This window comes from Triturus cristatus, chromosome 4_2, assembly GCF_964204655.1.
Source record: "Triturus cristatus chromosome 4_2, aTriCri1.1, whole genome shotgun sequence".
Lineage (NCBI taxonomy): Eukaryota > Metazoa > Chordata > Amphibia > Caudata > Salamandridae > Triturus > Triturus cristatus.
The window spans coordinates 16,569,384-16,590,059 of NC_140586.1; positions in this window are offsets into that span (position 1 = coordinate 16,569,384).

The following is a 20,676-nucleotide window of genomic DNA, read 5'->3' on the forward strand; positions in this document are numbered from 1 at the left end:
AAGTGAATTTGCAAGGTTTTTTAAATGCTAATTCCTAACTATAACGTGTGTGAAACCTATGGTTTTTTAAGTGAATTTGTAAGGTTTTTTAAATGCTAAGTTATGTATGTATTATTATATTTTTTATATATTTATTTTACAATAAACTACCTATGTATATAGTTATAGATTGACTGTATCCTGTAATATGGAATGACTCGTTTAAAATGGTTTTTTTTCTTTTTTTAAGGTTTTTCACCGAGCGCGCACGGTGCGCGCACCCCACGATTTTTTGAAAAAAAACAAAAACGTTTTTTTCATCCTTCGGGGACCTTCAGGGACCCCCTGACAAAGGCTAGAGGATCAAGAACTCTCTACCCTGCCCCCTTTTCACGTTCTCCACCTTTCTTTTTCCCTGTCACACACAAAACACAGAAAATGGCGGCCGACACTTCCTGATTTCGACCGATTCGAACGTTAACTGACATGTAACCACCAATCAGAATTACGCTCGCGCACATTAGGGTGCGAGCACCGTGCGCGCACGGTGCGCGCATATAGATATATATGTACTTTTAACTGCAATTTTCTTAGGAACTACTGAACAGATTGACACCATATATGCAAAAGGCACATGCCTGACCTGAGGACTACCTCTTTGCCAAATTTCAAGCAATTCTGTTCAGCCGTTCGGGCTGTACCTTCGACTAAAGGTCCTATGGGAAAATGCATGGGGAAAATGCGTTTTGGGACCCCCCTTTTTTCTCAGCCCCCGCTTGACGAATCACCCCGAGACTTTCAGGGTAGGAGCTGAGCGGAGCGCCCCATTAGTTTTGAAAATTTCGCGAGGATTCGTCAACCGGCGCCAAAGTTATTCAAAATAGAATTTTCAGATTTCCTATGGAAACTCGGTCCTAACTATAACTATCTACTGGCGACCACCAGTAGATAATATATATATATATATATATATATATATATATATATATATATATATATATATATATATATATATATATATATATATACATATATATATATATATATTCACTGAAAAAAACAGGTTTCAGGCACGTTATAGTTAGGAATTAGCATTTAAAAAACATTAGAAATTCACTGAAAAAACCATAGGTTTCAGGGGCGGTATAGTTAGCTGGACTTTTCACTCGCACAAAACCATTGAAATTCCCCCGTTAAAGTTAGTTCAGCTAACTATAACTTGCGCACCCGCAATTCACTGCTGATGATGTCACATATTACATCACTCATGACATGGTCAGTGACATCACTCATGACATCACTGATGACATCTCAAATGACATCACTGATGACATCACTGATGACATCATCCAGTGAATGTGTGTTTTTCTGAAAATTACATATGTTTTATATATGTATATCTCAAGGTCGATGGAAGAATAAATGGGTATATAAGTGTCTAAATGGATGATTTGTTTTTGAAAAATTGATTGTATAACTGACTGATTAAGTGTATCTTAGTGAATACATGGCTTAGTGAGTAATGTTTAAATATGTAAATATCTGTATCAGTCTCTCACTTTTTTGTATAAGTGGCTGCATGGGTTGGTGAGTAGCTACATGAGTGTCTATATTGGTTATTAGTTGGTTTTTTGAGTATCAGGATGAGTGTCTGACTGTCTGTATGGTTCGGTGGGGGGTATTACGTAGTGCATAGGTGCATGAATGAGTGACTCACTGTTTGTATGTGTTGAAGACTGTATGGGTGGATGAGGGTGTGCATGGGTGTGTTAGTGAGTAATTGACTGTCTCAATAGTGTCTTTATGAGTAAGTACATATGTTTTAAACTAGTATATGTGACTATTGGTGTATATAAGTGAGTATATGTGAGAGTGAGAGATTGGAAGAGTTCCTGTATGAATAAGTATGTGTTTCTATAAGTGATTGTTTAAAAGACTAAGTATGTGTAAGTTTCTGTAGAAGTAAGTGTGGTGGTGTGTGTATAACTGCATATGCAAGTAAATGGATGTTTGATTCTTTATTAGCATGAGTGACTACGTGTGTGAGTAACTCTATGGATGAGTGGCGTTGTGTAACAGGATGTATAGGTGTATGAGTACATATGATGAGTGAGTACATGTTTGAGTGACTGTATAGGACTGTTGGTGAATGAGTGGATGTGTATGTGGATCTTAGAATTACTGAATAGGTTGTTGTAACTGCTATTGGTATGTCCATTGTTTTGAACATTTTAGTTTCTATTTTTGAATGTGTGTATCAAAGGTTATATTAGGGGGAGAGGAGGTCTGCCACTCTATCACAAGGATGATGTCATCAGTGATGTCATCAGTGATGTCATCAGTGATGTCATTTGAGATGTCATCAGTGATGTCACTGACCATGTCATGAGTGATGTAATATGTAACGTCATCAGCAGTGCATTGCGGGCACGCAAGTTATAGTTAGCTGAACTAACTATAACAGGGGAATTTCAATGGTTTTGTACGAGTGAAAAGTCCAGCTAACTATAATGCCCCTGAAACCTATGGTTTTTTCAGTGAATTTCTAAGGTTTTTTAAATGCTAATTCCTAACTATAACGTGCCTGAAACCTATGGTTTTTTCAGTGAATTTCAAAGGTTTTTTAAATGCTAATTTCTAACTATGCCTAGAGAAATAGGACATGTGAAGAAAGAAGAGAAAAAGCACAGAAAGAAAAAAAAGAAATGCAGAAAGAAGCAACAGAAGTCCTCAAAGACGACGAAAAGTGCAGGAAGAAGGATAATGTGCAGAAAGAACAAACAGAAGAACAGAAAGAAGCCTTGTTGCAAAATCATCCTGTACCCTAAAGTTTTTCAGACGGATACTGGTGGTAACTGAGTCTGACTAACCAGTCCTAGAGCCAGTGCTATGTTAAAAGACACTCAGAATACAGTGAAAACCCCTACATACACTAGGGAACACTATGCGTTGGGGTCCCCCTGTGATTAGCATGACCTCCTCTGTAAGCCCCTAGTATATAATAGGGCAGGGGTTTAAAACTACCTCTTAAAACGCGCCACAGGGTGTGTTTGCATACGTCACCTCAGGCCCCGTCCCCTCCCTTCCCCACTGTGTAAACACGCCCTGTGGCCGTTTTAAGTTGGGAGATTAAGTCCTCTTGATTCCTGAGGGTCCCTAGGGTCCAACTAGATCACTAGGTACCTCCAGTAAGCGCCACAGAGCTGCGTTGCAGAGAGATGTAAAAAGGGGCACGGCCTAGACCACCTCTCTGCAACGCAGAGCAGTGGCGCTTACTCGACGCACCTGGTGGGCTAGTTGGCCCCCAGGGTCCCTCAGGATTGAAAGGGAATTTTTTCCACAACTTAGAATGCGCCACAGGGCGTGTTTGCACATGTCACCTCAGGCCCCGTCCCCTCCCTTCACCACTGTGTAAACGCGCCCTGTGGCCGTTCTAAGTTGAGAGATTAAGTCCCCTTGAATCCTAAGGGTCCCTAGGGTCAAACTAGCCCACTAGGTACCTCCAGTAAGCGCCACAGAGCTGCGTTGCATAGAGGTGTAAAAAGGGGCGTGGCCTCAGAACATCTGTCTGCAACGCAGCTGCCTGGCGCATACTGGAGATACCTGTTGGGCTAGTTGGCCCTCAGGGACCCTCAGTATTGAAGGGGAATTAATTACCCAACTTACAACTGGCCAGGGGGCGCGTTTTCAGAGTGCTGCAAGGAGGGGGCATGGCCTCCGGCGCGTTGCCTGTCTTTTATTTATTTTATTTTTTAAGAAGGAGGGCTGTATGGCCCCCCTTCTTTTTCTAATTTATTGGCCCTGGGGACCCCATCCCCCAGGGCCTGCACCCTAATGTTTTTTTGTTGAAAAAAATTAATTTGGAAGGGGGCCGCGTGGCCCACCTCCCAAGGCATTAATGGGCCCCGGGAACCCCAACCCCCGGGTCATGGGCTTTTTTTTTTTAGTTCTTTAGGAGGGGGGCTGCGTTGCCCCCTCCTCAGGCCACTTATGGCCCCGGGGACCCCATCCCCCGGGGCCAGCCTTTGTTTTTTATTATTTAAAAAAAATATATATTTATAGAAACACCTAGGACATGCTGGACAAACCGTATGTACCTATCACCATGACGATTTGCGTGATATTCATTAAAAGGCGACTATGCATACAGTGAATCCACGTGGAATGTATTTACACCGCTAGTGAAGCTCTGACGTGTCTGACGCCCTACCGTGCCTAATCCCGGCACCCCCACTGGTGGGTACTCTCCAAGTAGACACCCTTGTCATTTATTTATACAAACATGGGTAGCTATTGACGGGCACATTTAATACACACGCACACCAAGCCATTCAAAGGGGATTCGACAAAAATTCAACCAAACTATGCAAGAAACCCCCCTCACGGTTAATAAAACACACATCCACCGCCGCATGTGAATTACTTTTTATTTTACTCTCTGGAAAGGAGGCGAACCTCAGTTGAGAGTCACAGCGTGCTCCTGGCTGAGCTCAATGCTGTGTTACACCCACCAGTGCCCGCCGAGTGCCACACACCTCTGTGTTGTATTCCAACAGCTAGTGCGTATGCTATGACACTCTCTAACCCATGTGCACTGTAACACCACCCCGTGAATATGTCATGCCACACTTGCCTTCGCACGGGTTATATTTCCCCATCTAACGTGCCTTCCTCGATGCCTATGTTCTAACGCACAGCGCTATGCCATACATATTACAATCTGGGATCCATATCTTTGTCACAGTGCATATGCAACGTTACACTACCCAGCACATATTTTATATTACAACTTTAGAGACTAGTTAGGTTACACAACACTGTCCTGTGCATATTACACTCCAAGGCGCATATCGCATAGCACGCGCTAGTGCCTGTGCTATCTCGCGCTCTCCAATGAATCTGTCATTGCGCACAATGTATTGCATATTATATTTCACGCCCCGGTTCATCTTATATCACACTTTTTGGTGCATAGTTTATACCATACACTATATCTAGTTTTCATTTTCAATCGAGCTCTCAGGACTATGTTCTATATAACACTGCGTCCACCTACCCTTTTCACGGGCATTACATTTTGCGATGGGGGTGGAGGGTCAGGGGGTGTTTATGCCAAGTGAGCCCGGAGTCACAGTCACAAACGTCCTCTTCTTCCTGAATAAAAGTGAGATTATGCTGCATACTTGTTCATATTTTAAGTAGTTCGCAATGACACACATTTTAAAAACAATAAAGTTCATAATACCCACCTTCTCTGAACAGTTAGCTTGCTACCCCATCCACCTCCTCCCTATCCTCTGTTGTTGGAATCCATGGACTAGCCTCCTCCCTCCTGCCATGCATGGTCTGATGTGCTGCCCCTGCCCTCCATTTAGCATGATGTACCAGTCCACTCCTCCTGCCCTCCATTGCCCAATTATATGGCCCATCATTGACCTCCTGCTTAGCCTCTGTGCTTAGCTTGCTGCCCCTATTCTCCTTCCCCCTGCCCTCCGATGTCTTTGTGCATGCCCCTGCTCCATCCTTTTTGCCCACCATGTTCCATGGACCTGCCACTCCTATCTATAGTGTTCTGTTGAGCTGCCACTCCCCTCCCACCTTCCTAGCATTGTCAGATGACTGTAACCTGTCCCTTCCACCTCCACTCTGCCTGTCCACATGCCATGCCCCTTCCCCTTCCTCCTGTCCTCCATGGTCCATTTTACTGCCACTCCCTTCTGCCCTCCCTGGTCTGTTGTGCTGCAACTGCTCCTCCTGCCTGCCCCACGCGGTCTGTTGTGAGGCGCCTTCCCCTGAACTCTCTTGTCTGTGCCCAGGTCCTGACCCTCCCTTCTATCCTCCATGGTCCTTTGTGCATGCCCCTGTACCCTCCTTCTTGCCCATCATAGCCATTGTGCTACCACTAACCCTCCCGCTTGCCATGCATGGTCTTCTGTGCTGCCATGGCCCCTCCCACCTTCCCTGTGTGGTCAGCTAGCTGCCCCTGACCCCCTCCCACCTTCCCTCCATGGTCTATGTGTATGCCATCATAGTCTCACTGTTGCTCTCCATGGTGTGTCTTGTTTCTAGTGCCCATCCTGCCTGACCTCCATGGTCATCTTGCTGCTCCTGCCCTGCCCCCTTGCCCACAGCCCTCTGTTTCCATGTGCAGACCCCTATTCCCTCCCTCCTAGCTTGTCTGTTCCATTGTAATGCCCCTGATCTGTCCCTCCTGCCCTTTATGGTCTGTTATGCTGCAGCTTTCTCTCCTGTCTGTCCATTATTGTCAGCTAGCTACCATTGCCTCTTTCCCCATCGTTCTCTGTTGTCCATGTGCATGGTCCTGTCCCCTCCCTATTGCTTTCTATGGATTTTTGTGCTGCACTCCCGTCCCTCATGCCCTGTGTGGTGTATTGTGCTGCTGCAAACCCTGATGCCTGCCCTGTAGGGTCAGTTTGGTGCACCTCTCCATGTCCCTGCTGTTCTCTGTTATCCGAGTCCATGTCCCTAATCCAATTCCTCCTGCCTACCATGATCCAATGTACCACACTTGCGAACATTTTTAACTTGGTAAGAGGGAGATTTTGAAAAAAAACTGGGGTATTGATTTTCTCCTTTGAGTTACATTGAAAAAGAGGAGATTGTAGACAGGAGACAGATCAAATAAAGCCCATTTGAGCTTCAAAACATTGGACGTTTCCTGGCTGAAACGGGTCTGTTGGCATGTGTGGTTATACTACCACTGCCTCTTCCTTCTGCCCACAATGGTCTATTATATTGCCACAGCCTCTCTTGCCAGTTCTGTATTGTTGGTTTGTTGTCCCTGCCCCGCTTTCCACTGCCCTCCATAGTCTGTTGTGCTGCCACTGCCCTTCCTGCCTGCCCAGTGTGGTCAAATTGTTGCCTCTGCACTCTCCTACTTGCCTTCAATTTTCAGAGTCCGTGCCCCTGGCCTCTGCCTCTCAACAGAATCCCAATGAACAACTAGATTGCTAACATTCTATATTTATTACAAAAGTGTGGAACGCCTGATGTCATCTTGATGTAATCAAAACTGTAATACCTAGAGCATTTCCTTTAGAAATTACATATATGAGAGGGTCTCATTTGCATCAAAATTATGGTTAGTGCTCTAAAAAACTTAAATGAGGACATATTCTCTGAGTTTTCAAATAGCGACAAAGAACTTTTAAATTATTTGTAATTTTTATGTTGTTTTATCCAGTTGACCACTTGATTAAATGTTGCACTTAGGGGAGAGGATGTGGTGTTACTTCCAGAGCTGCAGACTTTACAACTGGGGAACGAGGTTGGAGTTTCTGCTTCAGCTCAACATTCTGTGATTCGGGTCAAATCACTTAATCTCCCCATGTCTACAACCAAAATGAATTTGATCTAGTGTGATGTAACCAATGCTCATGTAAAGCACTCCAATACCTGACAAGTCTGCACTATATAAAACTGCAAATACATAATAAGTGTTTTGCACACTTCTGTCATTGGACTACATGTGGGCTACATCTGGGTGATATTTGTGCTGCATTTGGGCTCTTTTGTCTCTGGTGGCCATCTTGGGAGATTTATTTGTTATGAAGTTTCCTAATTTCCTCATTTACTGCAGTCTCCTAAGTAGGAAATGCTTTCAGTTTTTTTCTTTGATTCCATCAAGAAGGTATTCAGATATGTCACACATTTGCCATAAATTCTGAATGTTAGCAATCTAGTTGCTCACTAGATCACTGTAGTAAAGCTACTGCTCACCACGGAAGTCTGCTGCTGGTATTCAAATGCAAAAACAACAATTGATGGACTGAATGCAGAACAATGTCATACATTCACCCCAGTACAGAGATCTGGGCCTAAATCCATCGTTTTTTTGCTCACCATGCCATTCCAGTTTGGACCCAGCCATATGCAAATCAGTCTTGACCCTGTGCCTCATGGGAACAGTCCAGCCCGAACTGCCAAGCCAGGTCCTCCCTGGACTGGAAACAAGCATCCTAGGACCGGTTTCTGGCATTTCAGCCGTCTTCAGCCAGGCTTGCTTGATTTCCAGTGGCATGGAGAGCAAGGGACCCACGTCTGGGCATACCCTTCCCACTCGGGGTGACAAATGCAAAAACAACAATTGATGGACTGAATGCAGAACAATGTCATACATTCACCCCAGTACAGAGATCTGGCCTAAATCCATCGTTTTTTTGCTCACCATGCCATTCCAGTTTGGACCCAGCCATATGCAAATCAGTCTTGACCCTGTGCCTCATGGGAACAGTCCAGCCCGAACTGCCAAGCCAGGTCCTCCCTGGACTGGAAACAAGCATCCTAGGACCGGTTTCTGGCATTTCAGCCGTCTTCAGCCAGGCTTGCTTGATTTCCAGTGGCATGGAGAGCAAGGGACCCAAGTCTGGGCATACCCTTCCCACTCGGGGTGACAAATGCAAAAACAACAATTGATGGACTGAATGCAGAACAATGTCATACATTCACCCCAGTACAGAGATCTGGGCCTAAATCCATCGTTTTTTTGCTCACCATGCCATTCCAGTTTGGACCCAGCCATATGCAAATCAGTCTTGACCCTGTGCCTCATGGGAACAGTCCAGCCCGAACTGCCAAGCCAGGTCCTCCCTGGACTGGAAACAAGCATCCTAGGACCGGTTTCTGGCATTTCAGCCGTCTTCAGCCAGGCTTGCTTGATTTCCAGTGGCATGGAGAGCAAGGGACCCACGTCTGGGCATACCCTTCCCACTCGGGGTGACAAATGAAAAAACAACAATTGATGGACTGAATGCAGAACAATGTCATACATTCACCCCAGTACAGAGATCTGGGCCTAAATCCATCGTTTTTTTGCTCACCATGCCATTCCAGTTTGGACCCAGCCATATGCAAATCAGTCTTGACCCTGTGCCTCATGGGAACAGTCCAGCCCGAACTGCCAAGCCAGGTCCTCCCTGGACTGGAAACAAGCATCCTAGGACCGGTTTCTGGCATTTCAGCCGTCTTCAGCCAGGCTTGCTTGATTTCCAGTGGCATGGAGAGCAAGGGACCCATGTCTGGGCATACCCTTCCCACTCGGAGTGACAAATGCAAAAACAACAATTGATGGACTAAATGCAGAACAATGTCATACATTCACCCCAGTACAGAGATCTGGGCCTAAATCCATCGTTTTTTTGCTCACCATGCCATTCCAGTTTGGACCCAGCCATATGCAAATCAGTCTTGACCCTGTGCCTCATGGGAACAGTCCAGCCCGAACTGCCAAGCCAGGTCCTCCCTGGACTGGAAACAAGCATCCTAGGACCGGTTTCTGGCATTTCAGCCGTCTTCAGCCAGGCTTGCTTGATTTCCAGTGGCATGGAGAGCAAGGGACCCACGTCTGGACATACCCTTCCCACTCAGGGTGACAAATGCAAAAACAACAATTGATGGACTGAATGCAGAACAATGTCATACATTTGCATTTGTCACCCCGAGTGGGAAGGGTATGCTCAGACGTGAGTCCCTTGCTCTCCATGCCACTGGAATCAAGCTATCCTGGCTGATGAGGGCTGAAAGCCCGAAACCGGTCCTAGGATGCTTGTTTCCAGTCCAGGGAGGACCTGGCTTGGCAGTTCGGGCTGGACTGTTCCCATGGGGCACAGGGTCAAGACTGATTTGCATATGGCTGGGTTCAAACTGGAATGGCATGGTGAGCAAAAAAAAACGATGGATTTAGGCCCAGATCTCTGTACTGGGGTGAATGTATGACATTGTTCTGCATTCTGTCCATCAAGTGTTATTTTTGCATTTGTCACCCCGAGTGGGAAGGGTATGCTCAGACGTGAGTCCCTTGCTCTCCATGCCACTGGAATCAAGCTATCCTGGCTGATGAGGGCTGAAAGCCCGAAACCGGTCCTAGGATGCTTGTTTCCAGTCCAGGGAGGACCTGGCTTGGCAGTTCGGGCTGGACTGTTCCCATGGGGCACAGGGTCAAGACTGATTTGCATATGGCTGGGTTCAAACTGGAATGGCATGGTGAGCAAAAAAACGATGGATTTAGGCCCAGATCTCTGTACTGGGGTGAATGTATGACATTGTTCTGCATTCTGTCCATCAATTGTTATTTTTGCATTTGTCACCCCGAGTGGGAAGGGTATGCTCAGACGTGAGTCCCTTGCTCTCCATGCCACTGGAATCAAGCTATCCTGGCTGATGAGGGCTGAAAGCCCGAAACCGGTCCTAGGATGCTTGTTTACAGTCCAGGGAGGACCTGGCTTGACAGTTCGGGCTGGACTGTTCCCATGGGGCACAGGGTCAAGACTGATTTGCATATGGCTGGGTTCAAACTGGAATGGGATGGTGAGCAAAAAAACGATGGATTTAGGCCCAGATCTCTGTACTGGGGTGAATGTATGATATTGTTCTGCATTCTGTCCATCAATTGTTATTTTTGCATTTGTCACCCCGAGTGGGAAGGGTATGCTCAGACGTGAGTCCCTTGCTCTCCATGCCACTGGAATCAAGCTATCCTGGCTGATGAGGGCTGAAAGCCCGAAACCGGTCCTAGGATGCTTGTTTCCAGTCCAGGGAGGACCTGGCTTGGCAGTTCGGGCTGGACTGTTCCCATGGGGCACAGGGTCAAGACTGATTTGCATATGGCTGGGTTCAAACTGGAATGGCATGGTGAGCAAAAAAACGATGGATTTAGGCCCAGATCTCTGTACTGGGGTGAATGTATGACATTGTTCTGCATTCTGTCCATCAATTGTTATTTTTGCATTTGTCACCCCGAGTGGGAAGGGTATGCTCAGACGTGAGTCCCTTGCTCTCCATGCCACTGGAATCAAGCTATCCTGGCTGATGAGGGCTGAAAGCCCGAAACCGGTCCTAGGATGCTTGTTTCCAGTCCAGGGAGGACCTGGCTTGGCAGTTCGGGCTGGACTGTTCCCATGGGGCACAGGGTCAAGACTGATTTGCATATGGCTGGGTTCAAACTGGAATGGCATGGTGAGCAAAAAAACGATGGATTTAGGCCCAGATCTCTGTACTGGGGTGAATGTATGACATTGTTCTGCATTCTGTCCATCAATTGTTATTTTTGCATTTGTCACCCCGAGTGGGAAGGGTATGCTCAGACGTGAGTCCCTTGCTCTCCATGCCACTGGAATCAAGCTATCCTGGCTGATGAGGGCTGAAAGCCCGAAACCGGTCCTAGGATGCTTGTTTCCAGTCCAGGGAGGACCTGGCTTGGCAGTTCGGGCTGGACTGTTCCCATGGGGCACAGGGTGAAGACTGATTTGCATATGGCTGGGTTCAAACTGGAATGGCATGGTGAGCAAAAAAACGATGGATTTAGGCCCAGATCTCTGTACTGGGGTGAATGTATGACATTGTTCTGCATTCTGTCCATCAATTGTTATTTTTGCATTTGTCACCCCGAGTGGGAAGGGTATGCTCAGACGTGAGTCCCTTGCTCTCCATGCCACTGGAATCAAGCTATCCTGGCTGATGAGGGCTGAAAGCCCGAAACCGGTCCTAGGATGCTTGTTTCCAGTCCAGGGAGGACCTGGCTTGGCAGTTCGGGCTGGACTGTTCCCATGGGGCACAGGGTCAAGACTGATTTGCATATGGCTGGGTTCAAACTGGAATGGCATGGTGAGCAAAAAAACGATGGATTTAGGCCCAGATCTCTGTACTGGGGTGAATGTATAACATTGTTCTGCATTCTGTCCATCAATTGTTATTTTTGCATTTGTCACCCCGAGTGGGAAGGGTATGCTCAGACGTGAGTCCCTTGCTCTCCATGCCACTGGAATCAAGCTATCCTGGCTGATGAGGGCTGAAAGCCCGAAACCGGTCCTAGGATGCTTGTTTCCAGTCCAGGGAGGACCTGGCTTGGCAGTTCGGGCTGGACTGTTCCCATGGGGCACAGGGTCAAGACTGATTTGCATATGGCTGGGTTCAAAGTGGAATGGCATGGTGAGCAAAAAAACGATGGATTTAGGCCCAGATCTCTGTACTGGGGTGAATGTATGACATTGTTCTGCATTCTGTCCATCAATTGTTATTTTTGCATTTGTCACCCCGAGTGGGAAGGGTATGCTCAGACGTGAGTCCCTTGCTCTCCATGCCACTGGAATCAAGCTATCCTGGCTGATGAGGGCTGAAAGCCCGAAACCGGTCCTAGGATGCTTGTTTCCAGTCCAGGGAGGACCTGGCTTGGCAGTTCGGGCAGGACTGTTCCCATGGGGCACAGGGTCAAGACTGATTTGCATATGGCTGGGTTCAAACTGGAATGGCATGGTGAGCAAAAAAACGATGGATTTAGGCCCAGATCTCTGTACTGGGGTGAATGTATGACATTGTTCTGCATTCTGTCCATCAATTGTTATTCTTGCATTTGTCACCCCGAGTGGGAAGGGTATGCTCAGACGTGAGTCCCTTGCTCTCCATGCCACTGGAATCAAGCTATCCTGGCTGATGAGGGCTGAAAGCCCGAAACCGGTCCTAGGATGCTTGTTTCCAGTCCAGGGAGGACCTGGCTTGGCAGTTCGGGCTGGACTGTTCCCATGGGGCACAGGGTCAAGACTGATTTGCATATGGCTGGGTTCAAACTGGAATGGCATGGTGAGCAAAAAAACGATGGATTTAGGCCCAGATCTCTGTACTGGGGTGAATGTATGACATTGTTCTGCATTCTGTCCATCAATTGTTATTTTTGCATTTGTCACCCCGAGTGGGAAGGGTATGCTCAGACGTGAGTCCCTTGCTCTCCATGCCACTGGAATCAAGCTATCCTGGCTGATGAGGGCTGAAAGCCCGAAACCGGTCCTAGGATGCTTGTTTCCAGTCCAGGGAGGACCTGGCTTGGCAGTTCGGGCTGGACTGTTCCCATGGGGCACAGGGTCAAGACTGATTTGCATATGGCTGGGTTCAAACTGGAATGGCATGGTGAGCAAAAAAACGATGGATTTAGGCCCAGATCTCTGTACTGGGGTGAATGTATGACATTGTTCTGCATTCTGTCCATCAATTGTTATTTTTGCATTTGTCACCCCGAGTGGGAAGGGTATGCTCAGACGTGAGTCCCTTGCTCTCCATGCCACTGGAATCAAGCTATCCTGGCTGATGAGGGCTGAAAGCCCGAAACCGGTCCTAGGATGCTTGTTTCCAGTCCAGGGAGGACCTGGCTTGGCAGTTCGGGCTGGACTGTTCCCATGGGGCACAGGGTCAAGACTGATTTGCATATGGCTGGGTTCAAACTGGAATGGCATGGTGAGCAAAAAAACGATGGATTTAGGCCCAGATCTCTGTACTGGGGTGAATGTATGACATTGTTCTGCATTCTGTCCATCAATTGTTATTTTTGCATTTGTCACCCCGAGTGGGAAGGGTATGCTCAGACGTGAGTCCCTTGCTCTCCATGCCACTGGAATCAAGCTATCCTGGCTGATGAGGGCTGAAAGCCCGAAACCGGTCCTAGGATGCTTGTTTCCAGTCCAGGGAGGACCTGGCTTGGCAGTTCGGGCTGGACTGTTCCCATGGGGCACAGGGTCAAGACTGATTTGCATATGGTTGGGTTCAAACTGGAATGGCATGGTGAGCAAAAAAACTATGGATTTAGGCCCAGATCTCTGTACTGGGGTGAATGTATGACATTGTTCTGCATTCTGTCCATCAATTGTTATTTTTGCATTTGTCACCCCGAGTGGGAAGGGTATGCTCAGACGTGAGTCCCTTGCTCTCCATGCCACTGGAATCAAGCTATCCTGGCTGATGAGGGCTGAAAGCCCGAAACCGGTCCTAGGATGCTTGTTTCCAGTCCAGGGAGGACCTGGCTTGGCAGTTCGGGCTGGACTGTTCCCATGGGGCACAGGGTCAAGACTGATTTGCATATGGCTGGGTTCAAACTGGAATGGCATGGTGAGCAAAAAAACGATGGATTTAGGCCCAGATCTCTGTACTGGGGTGAATGTATGACATTGTTCTGCATTCTGTCCATCAATTGTTATTTTTGCATTTGTCACCCCGAGTGGGAAGGGTATGCTCAGACGTGAGTCCCTTGCTCTCCATGCGTCTGGAATCAAGCTATCCTGGCTGATGAGGGCTGAAAGCCCGAAACCGGTCCTAGGATGCTTGTTTCCAGTCCAGGGAGGACCTGGCTTGGCAGTTCGGGCTAGACTGTTCCCATGGGGCACAGGGTCAAGACTGATTTGCATATGGCTGGGTTCAAACTGGAATGGCATGGTGAGCAAAAAAACGATGGATTTAGGCCCAGATCTCTGTACTGGGGTGAATGTATGACATTGTTCTGCATTCTGTCCATCAATTGTTATTTTTGCATTTGTCACCCCGAGTGGGAAGGGTATGCTCAGACGTGAGTCCCTTGCTCACCATGCCACTGGAATCAAACTATCCTGGCTGATGAGGGCTGAAAGCCCGAAACCGGTCCTAGGATGCTTGTTTCCAGTCCAGGGAGGACCTGGCTTGGCAGTTCGGGCTGGACTGTTCCCATGGGGCACAGGGTCAAGACTGATTTGCATATGGCTGGGTTCAAACTGGAATGGCATGGTGAGCAAAAAAACGATGGATTTAGGCCCAGATCTCTGTACTGGGGTGAATGTATGACATTGTTCTGCATTCTGTCCATCAATTGTTATTTTTGCATTTGTCACCCCAAGTGGGAAGGGTATGCTCAGACGTGAGTCCCTTGCTCTCCATGCCACTGGAATCAAGCTATCCTGGCTGATGAGGGCTGAAAGCCCGAAACCGGTCCTAGGATGCTTGTTTCCAGTCCAGGGAGGACCTGGCTTGGCAGTTCGGGCTGGACTGTTCCCATGGGGCACAGGGTCAAGACTGATTTGCATATGGCTGGGTTCAAACTGGAATGGCATGGTGAGCAAAAAAACGATGGATTTAGGCCCAGATCTCTGTACTGGGGTGAATGTATGACATTGTTCTGCATTCTGTCCATCAATTGTTATTTTCGCAGCTGGTATTCAAAGGGCATGTTTCAGTCTGCATGTCAGAATTTTTTAATGAAATAGAAGAGGATTTGAGAAGTTAAAATGTGCCTTAATTTTTCTTTCTGCAGCACTAATCATAATTTCTACGGCAAAATGAACCCCCTCATTTTGTTCCTTTGTAAATTACGTTTTAAGTGTTACCACTTTTTTTCAATCAAGATGGCTTCAGGTGTGCCATACGTTTGTCATAAGTAAGATTGTTAGCGCTCTAGTTGTTCGTTAGAACACTCTGGGACATTCTGTCATTGGGCTATACTTGGGCTACATCTGGGTGATATTTGGGCTACATTTGGGTTCTTTTGTCTCTGGTGGCCATCTTGGGAGATTTATGTGTTATGAAGTTTCCTAATTTCCTCATTTACTGCAGTCTCCTCAGTAGGAAATACTTTCAGTTTTTTACTTTGATTCCATCAAGAAGGCATTCAGATGCGTCACACATTTGCCATAAATTCAGAATGTTAGCACTCTAGTTGCTTATTAGATCACTGTAGTAAAGCTACTGCTCACCAGGGAAGTATGCTGCTGGTATTGAAAGTGCATGTTTCAATCTGAATGTCAGAATTTTTTTATGGAACAGAAGAGGATTTGAGAAGTCACTCAAAATGTGCCCTAATTTTTCTTTCTGCAGCACTAATCATACTTTCTATGGCAAAATGAACCCCCTCATGTTGTTCCTTTTTAAATTAAATGTTTTAAGAGTTACCACTTTATTCCAATCACGATGGCTTCAGGGGTGCAATGCGCTTGTCATAAATAGGACTGTTAGCTCTCTAGTTGTTCTTTAGAACACTCTGGGAAGCTGCAGTAGAACACAAAGAAATCAACTCATAGTCTCTGCCCTTGTTGGATGTACATGTTTTACCGAGAATGTCAGACTTTATTCTCACATGACTGATAAAGATAATGTGAATTTACAGAAAATATGCTCTCAGTTTAGCTTATAGATCACCTTCCAAACCTCTGTGGGAAAAGCATGAGAAAATTGTTTTCTCTCAAAGATGATTCATGATATCACAGCAGAAGGCTTTTTCACATGGTAAAATCACCTTAGAACACACCACAATTCCTAAAATGAGTATGGTACCATCAACAAATGATTTATAATGTAACTAAAGTCTTAAAACCTTCTATTAACTGCAATGCTTTTTAAGGAGGTGCTATCATGTATATTGGTCCCAAGATGGCTGCCAACACTTCTTGGATGAAGTACTGACAGCCAATCAGATCTCACGATGAGATGTGTGGTTAGGCTGCGCCCAGATATATATGTGATTTAGATTCTCTCAGGAACTACTTAACAGATTGACACCATTTAAGCAAAAGGCACGAGTCTGAACTGAGGACTACATCTTTGCCAAATTTGGTGTAATTCCGTTCAGCAGTTCGGGCTGTAGCTGTGTCAACAGGTCCTATGGGAAAATGCATGGGGAAAATGTGTTTTGGGACCCCCCTTTTTTCTTGGCTCCCGCTTGACGAATCACCGTGAAATTTTCAGGATAGGAACGGACCGGAGCTGGCCAAAAGTTTGGAAAAGTTTGCGAAGATTCGTCAATCGGCGCCAACGTTATTCCAAATAGAATGATGCGGATTTCCAATGGAAAATAGGTCCTAACTATAACTACCTACTGGCGACTGCCAGTAGGTAATATATATATATATATATATATATATGGTCCAGTAGAAGGCTGGGAGCCGAAACGCGTAGACCGTCCTTACCGTCTATGATACCTTTTGACATCCTGTGAGGAATAAAGCATTCTTTTTTTAATTGCCGATCGTGGTGCTGTGATCCTTTGCCTATGGATTCTCGGGAGTCTCGGATTCTCGGGAGTATATATATAGCTACATACATATATATATAGCTACATATATATATCATTCACTCCAGGGCCAACATTAGCGCTGGTGGCACCCTGTGTGGCATAGTCTGCTGATGCCCCACCAATGACCACCTCTTCCACGGATTCCCTCACTAGCACCATTTAACAGTGCCCCTCAAGTCTCAATAACCACTGTCTCTCAGATTCTTTTAGTTTTATAGCAACACTCACACCAATATACGGTGCCCCACCAATGACCACCTCTGCCACGGATTCCCTCACTAGCACCATTTAACAGTCCCTCAAGTCTCAATAACCACTGTCTCTCAGATTCATTTAGTTTTATAGCAAGACTCACACCAGTGTACGGTGCCCCATCAATGACCATCTCTGCCACGAATTCCCTCACTAGCACCATCTAACAGTGCCCCTCAAGTTTCAATAACCACTGTCTCTCAGATTCATTTAGTTTTATTGCAACACTCACACCAGTGTACGGTGTCAGAGCACTTTACACCACACACACACACATTGCACAGAGACAATCGTACAGCAGTTAATAGGAAATGCTACATCAGACAGGACAAGGTGTAGTGCAGGAGTAATATTTCATCTATACTGGCAGGCAATATCGTTTGAGTCTTTATTCTGGGAAAGCACAAATCCAGAATTTAAAATATACCACCATTGTTAGGGGTTCTCTTTCCGACCCCCTGCCAATATCGCTGCCATTTTTAAATTTTCTTTTCTTCAAAAAACGGTTTTTTAAAAACAATTTAGGGGGGCGATTGCGCCCCCCAGGGAAAGCCATATATTTGATTTAATAAATATGCCCCCTGGGGGGGTGACCCATTACCATGAGGGCCGACCCCCCCAAAGACATCCTGCTGCCGCGATCCACGGCCAGGAAACCCGTTCAGGAAGGCCTCGTTTGAAATAAGGCCTCCCTGAAAGCTGGGGAGACCGTTTCCGGCCAGATTTCCCCATCGGGGTCGAGAGCGGCCTTACCTGCTGCTGTCCTCCGCTCCGGTGGGGAAATCAGTGAAGTCAGAGCACCTCGCGGCGTGCTGACGTCACAGATGGGCGGGAGGGGGGCGGGGGAAGACGCGGAAGGCTTTCCACATCTCCCCGAAGGAAAAATTTTCAAAAAGGAATCGCCGGTGCAATGCACCGGACGATTCTTAGTGACCTCCCTGGTGACGTCCAATGGACGTGCGCAGCACCAGGGAGGTAGTGCTTGCGTCGGCTATAGGCCGACGCAAGCACCAAAAGGGTTAAGGGTCCTAGCAGAAAAATGTAATTGAGGTACTAATGTTGATGTTCATATAAGAGATCAGTTTAATTTTTATTGTTACTCCAAGAAGATGCAATTGGGGAGTTCCTTGTGAGGTTTTAACTGATCTCAAGCCTTTAGTGTCACTACTATCAGGCAATGGCTTAGGAAAATCGTCTGTAAGACTAGTAAGATTACTTTCTAAATTACGGGAGTACAATCTATCTATCAAATACATTCAAGGAGGTAAAAACATCCGAGCAGACTGTCTCTCTTGTATTCCCCTTCCCGATTGTAGTGAAGGTGAAAACAATTTTCACAAACATTGTGTTGTTGGGTTAATAGATGCTGTTTCTATGTGTTCTGGCAGCATCTCTCAAGATGTATGGGCATCTGCCATGGCACTTGATGAGACTCTTAAAAAAGCAGATATCTACATTAAAACTAAATGGCCCACTACCAAAGGTTTAAGTAACGATTTGAAATGTTTTGCACAAATCAGTGAAGAGTTGTCATTTGAAAACGGAGTTTGTGTCAGGAATGGTCTTTTTGTCCCCCCAGTATTGTTAAGGGATAGAATTATCAATATTGCTCATGAGGGTCATTTAGGCATTTCTGCTACTTGTAAAAAACTTAAATTGTATCTACTGGTGGCCAAGCTTAGACAAACAAGTAGCTCTTTTTGTGGATAATTGTCCCAGCTGTCTCGTTTCCGACAAGCACTGGAAAACTAACAAAAAACCTTTGTTTCCAGTGCCATTTCCTGATCTTCCTTGGGATAAAATCGCTTTGGATTTTTCAGGACCTTTCACATTACTACCATCCAATAAAAGATACTGTATAGTTGCCATTGGCTATCATTCCAAGTGGATTTATAATTATTTTGTTCCAACTGCAAATTCTTCCACAGTTATATCTTTCCTTCAAAATCTTTTTAGAATTGAGGACACACCTAATTCTGTCGTCACTGACAATGGCCAACCTTTTCTCTCTCATCAAGTTACCAATTTCCTGGAGAGTCACGAAGTAAAACATTACCACGTTGCCTTATATAGCCCCTCCTCAAATGGACTTGTTGAGAGAGCCAACCGGTTCATGAAAGAGGGAGTTCAAACTGCCCTTGCATCTAATGTTGATGTAGGTGATTTCTTACAGAATAAACTGTGGGCTCATCTTACCACACCACATTCCACCACCAATGTCACACCTTTCAGTGCTCTTAGAGGTAGAGAAGCTAAATCTAAGCTCATGCCTAGATGGTTTAACAACTTTGCAGCAGGTTCTGCTTTGGGAAAAAAAAGAAACGTTTTGCCAGACCTTCAAACAACCAAACATACTGTTGCTGCTAAACAGTTAGTACAAAAGAAATCTTATGATCGTGTGTCTAAATTCAAAAATAATGATCTTAAAATCAATGATTGGATTCTTATTAAGAAACCTTACAAAGTTTGTAAAGGCCAGTTTAAATTTACTTTGCCTGTTTGTGTGATTAGAGTTACCAAGCCTTCTGTTCTTTTAGAAAACAGAGGTTGGTGGAGTGAGAACAGTGTTGTCAAAGTTCCAAATTCTCAAGTCCAGATCTTTAACAAAGTGTATGCTAACAGATGTGATGAAAATGATTCTGATTTTACATTTGGTCCGGGTTTGACTTCCAAACTGATAATTTTGTACCATCTACACATGCTTCTCCTTCATGTTCCTCAAGGGATGTTTCACCTTCTCATTCTTCACCTGATGATGGTGCTGTACTTAATCAGCGTGTTTGTAAGTTGCCTGTCAAATTTCAAGACTATGTTTTGTATTCGTTTTTTGTTCATGGGGGGGGGGGGGGGGGTTATGTAGTATGTCATGTATTATATGCAAGGTTCCTTTAACTATCTGTATTCCACTTATGGAATACGTGTTGCATTCTTTGATACTGTTTTCTGGCGTTCTGTCCCTCCACAGGAAGTTACTGTCAGCTCCTTTCTGTGCAGGCATCTCTGCCGTGGGCTCCTTTGCTTTGTAGCTTTATTCCCTGACTAAAGCCTTCCTTTTAACTACGGACTTCGTTACAGAGTGTTTCCTGCTTTTGCCCCTTGCTACACACGAGTCGAGCTTCTAATAAGATTGAGGTTATTGATTTTTTCTCGGCCCGGTTGAGGGAGTGAAGTTAAATTACCTCAATATAACACCAGCATTGAGCAATCTATGGGGCATATAAACAACAACCGGCGATAATTATCGCTGAGCGCATTTAGCGCCAGGATAATTATCGCCGGCTAGCGCAGATTTTTATCGCTGAGATAGCGTGCTATTAGCAACGCTTATCTCCTCAACGATAAAAATCCTGGCGCTAACTGGCTAACGTGAGATTATCGCTGGAAACCCAGCGATAATCTCACGTTAGCTTGTTGATAGGGACTCACAAACTTAGCCATGATATCCTCCTTCCATAGGATATCATGGCTAAGTCAGTCCTGAAGCAGATGTTAGGAAAGTAGCGATAACAGGTGTTATCGCTGCTTTTCCTGACGCTATGCTTCATAGCGTTAGGCTTGCTGATAGGAGAAATGTCGCTTAGCGACATTTCTCCTGTCATGTCAGGTCAGGAACGCCCACTTTGCATCTC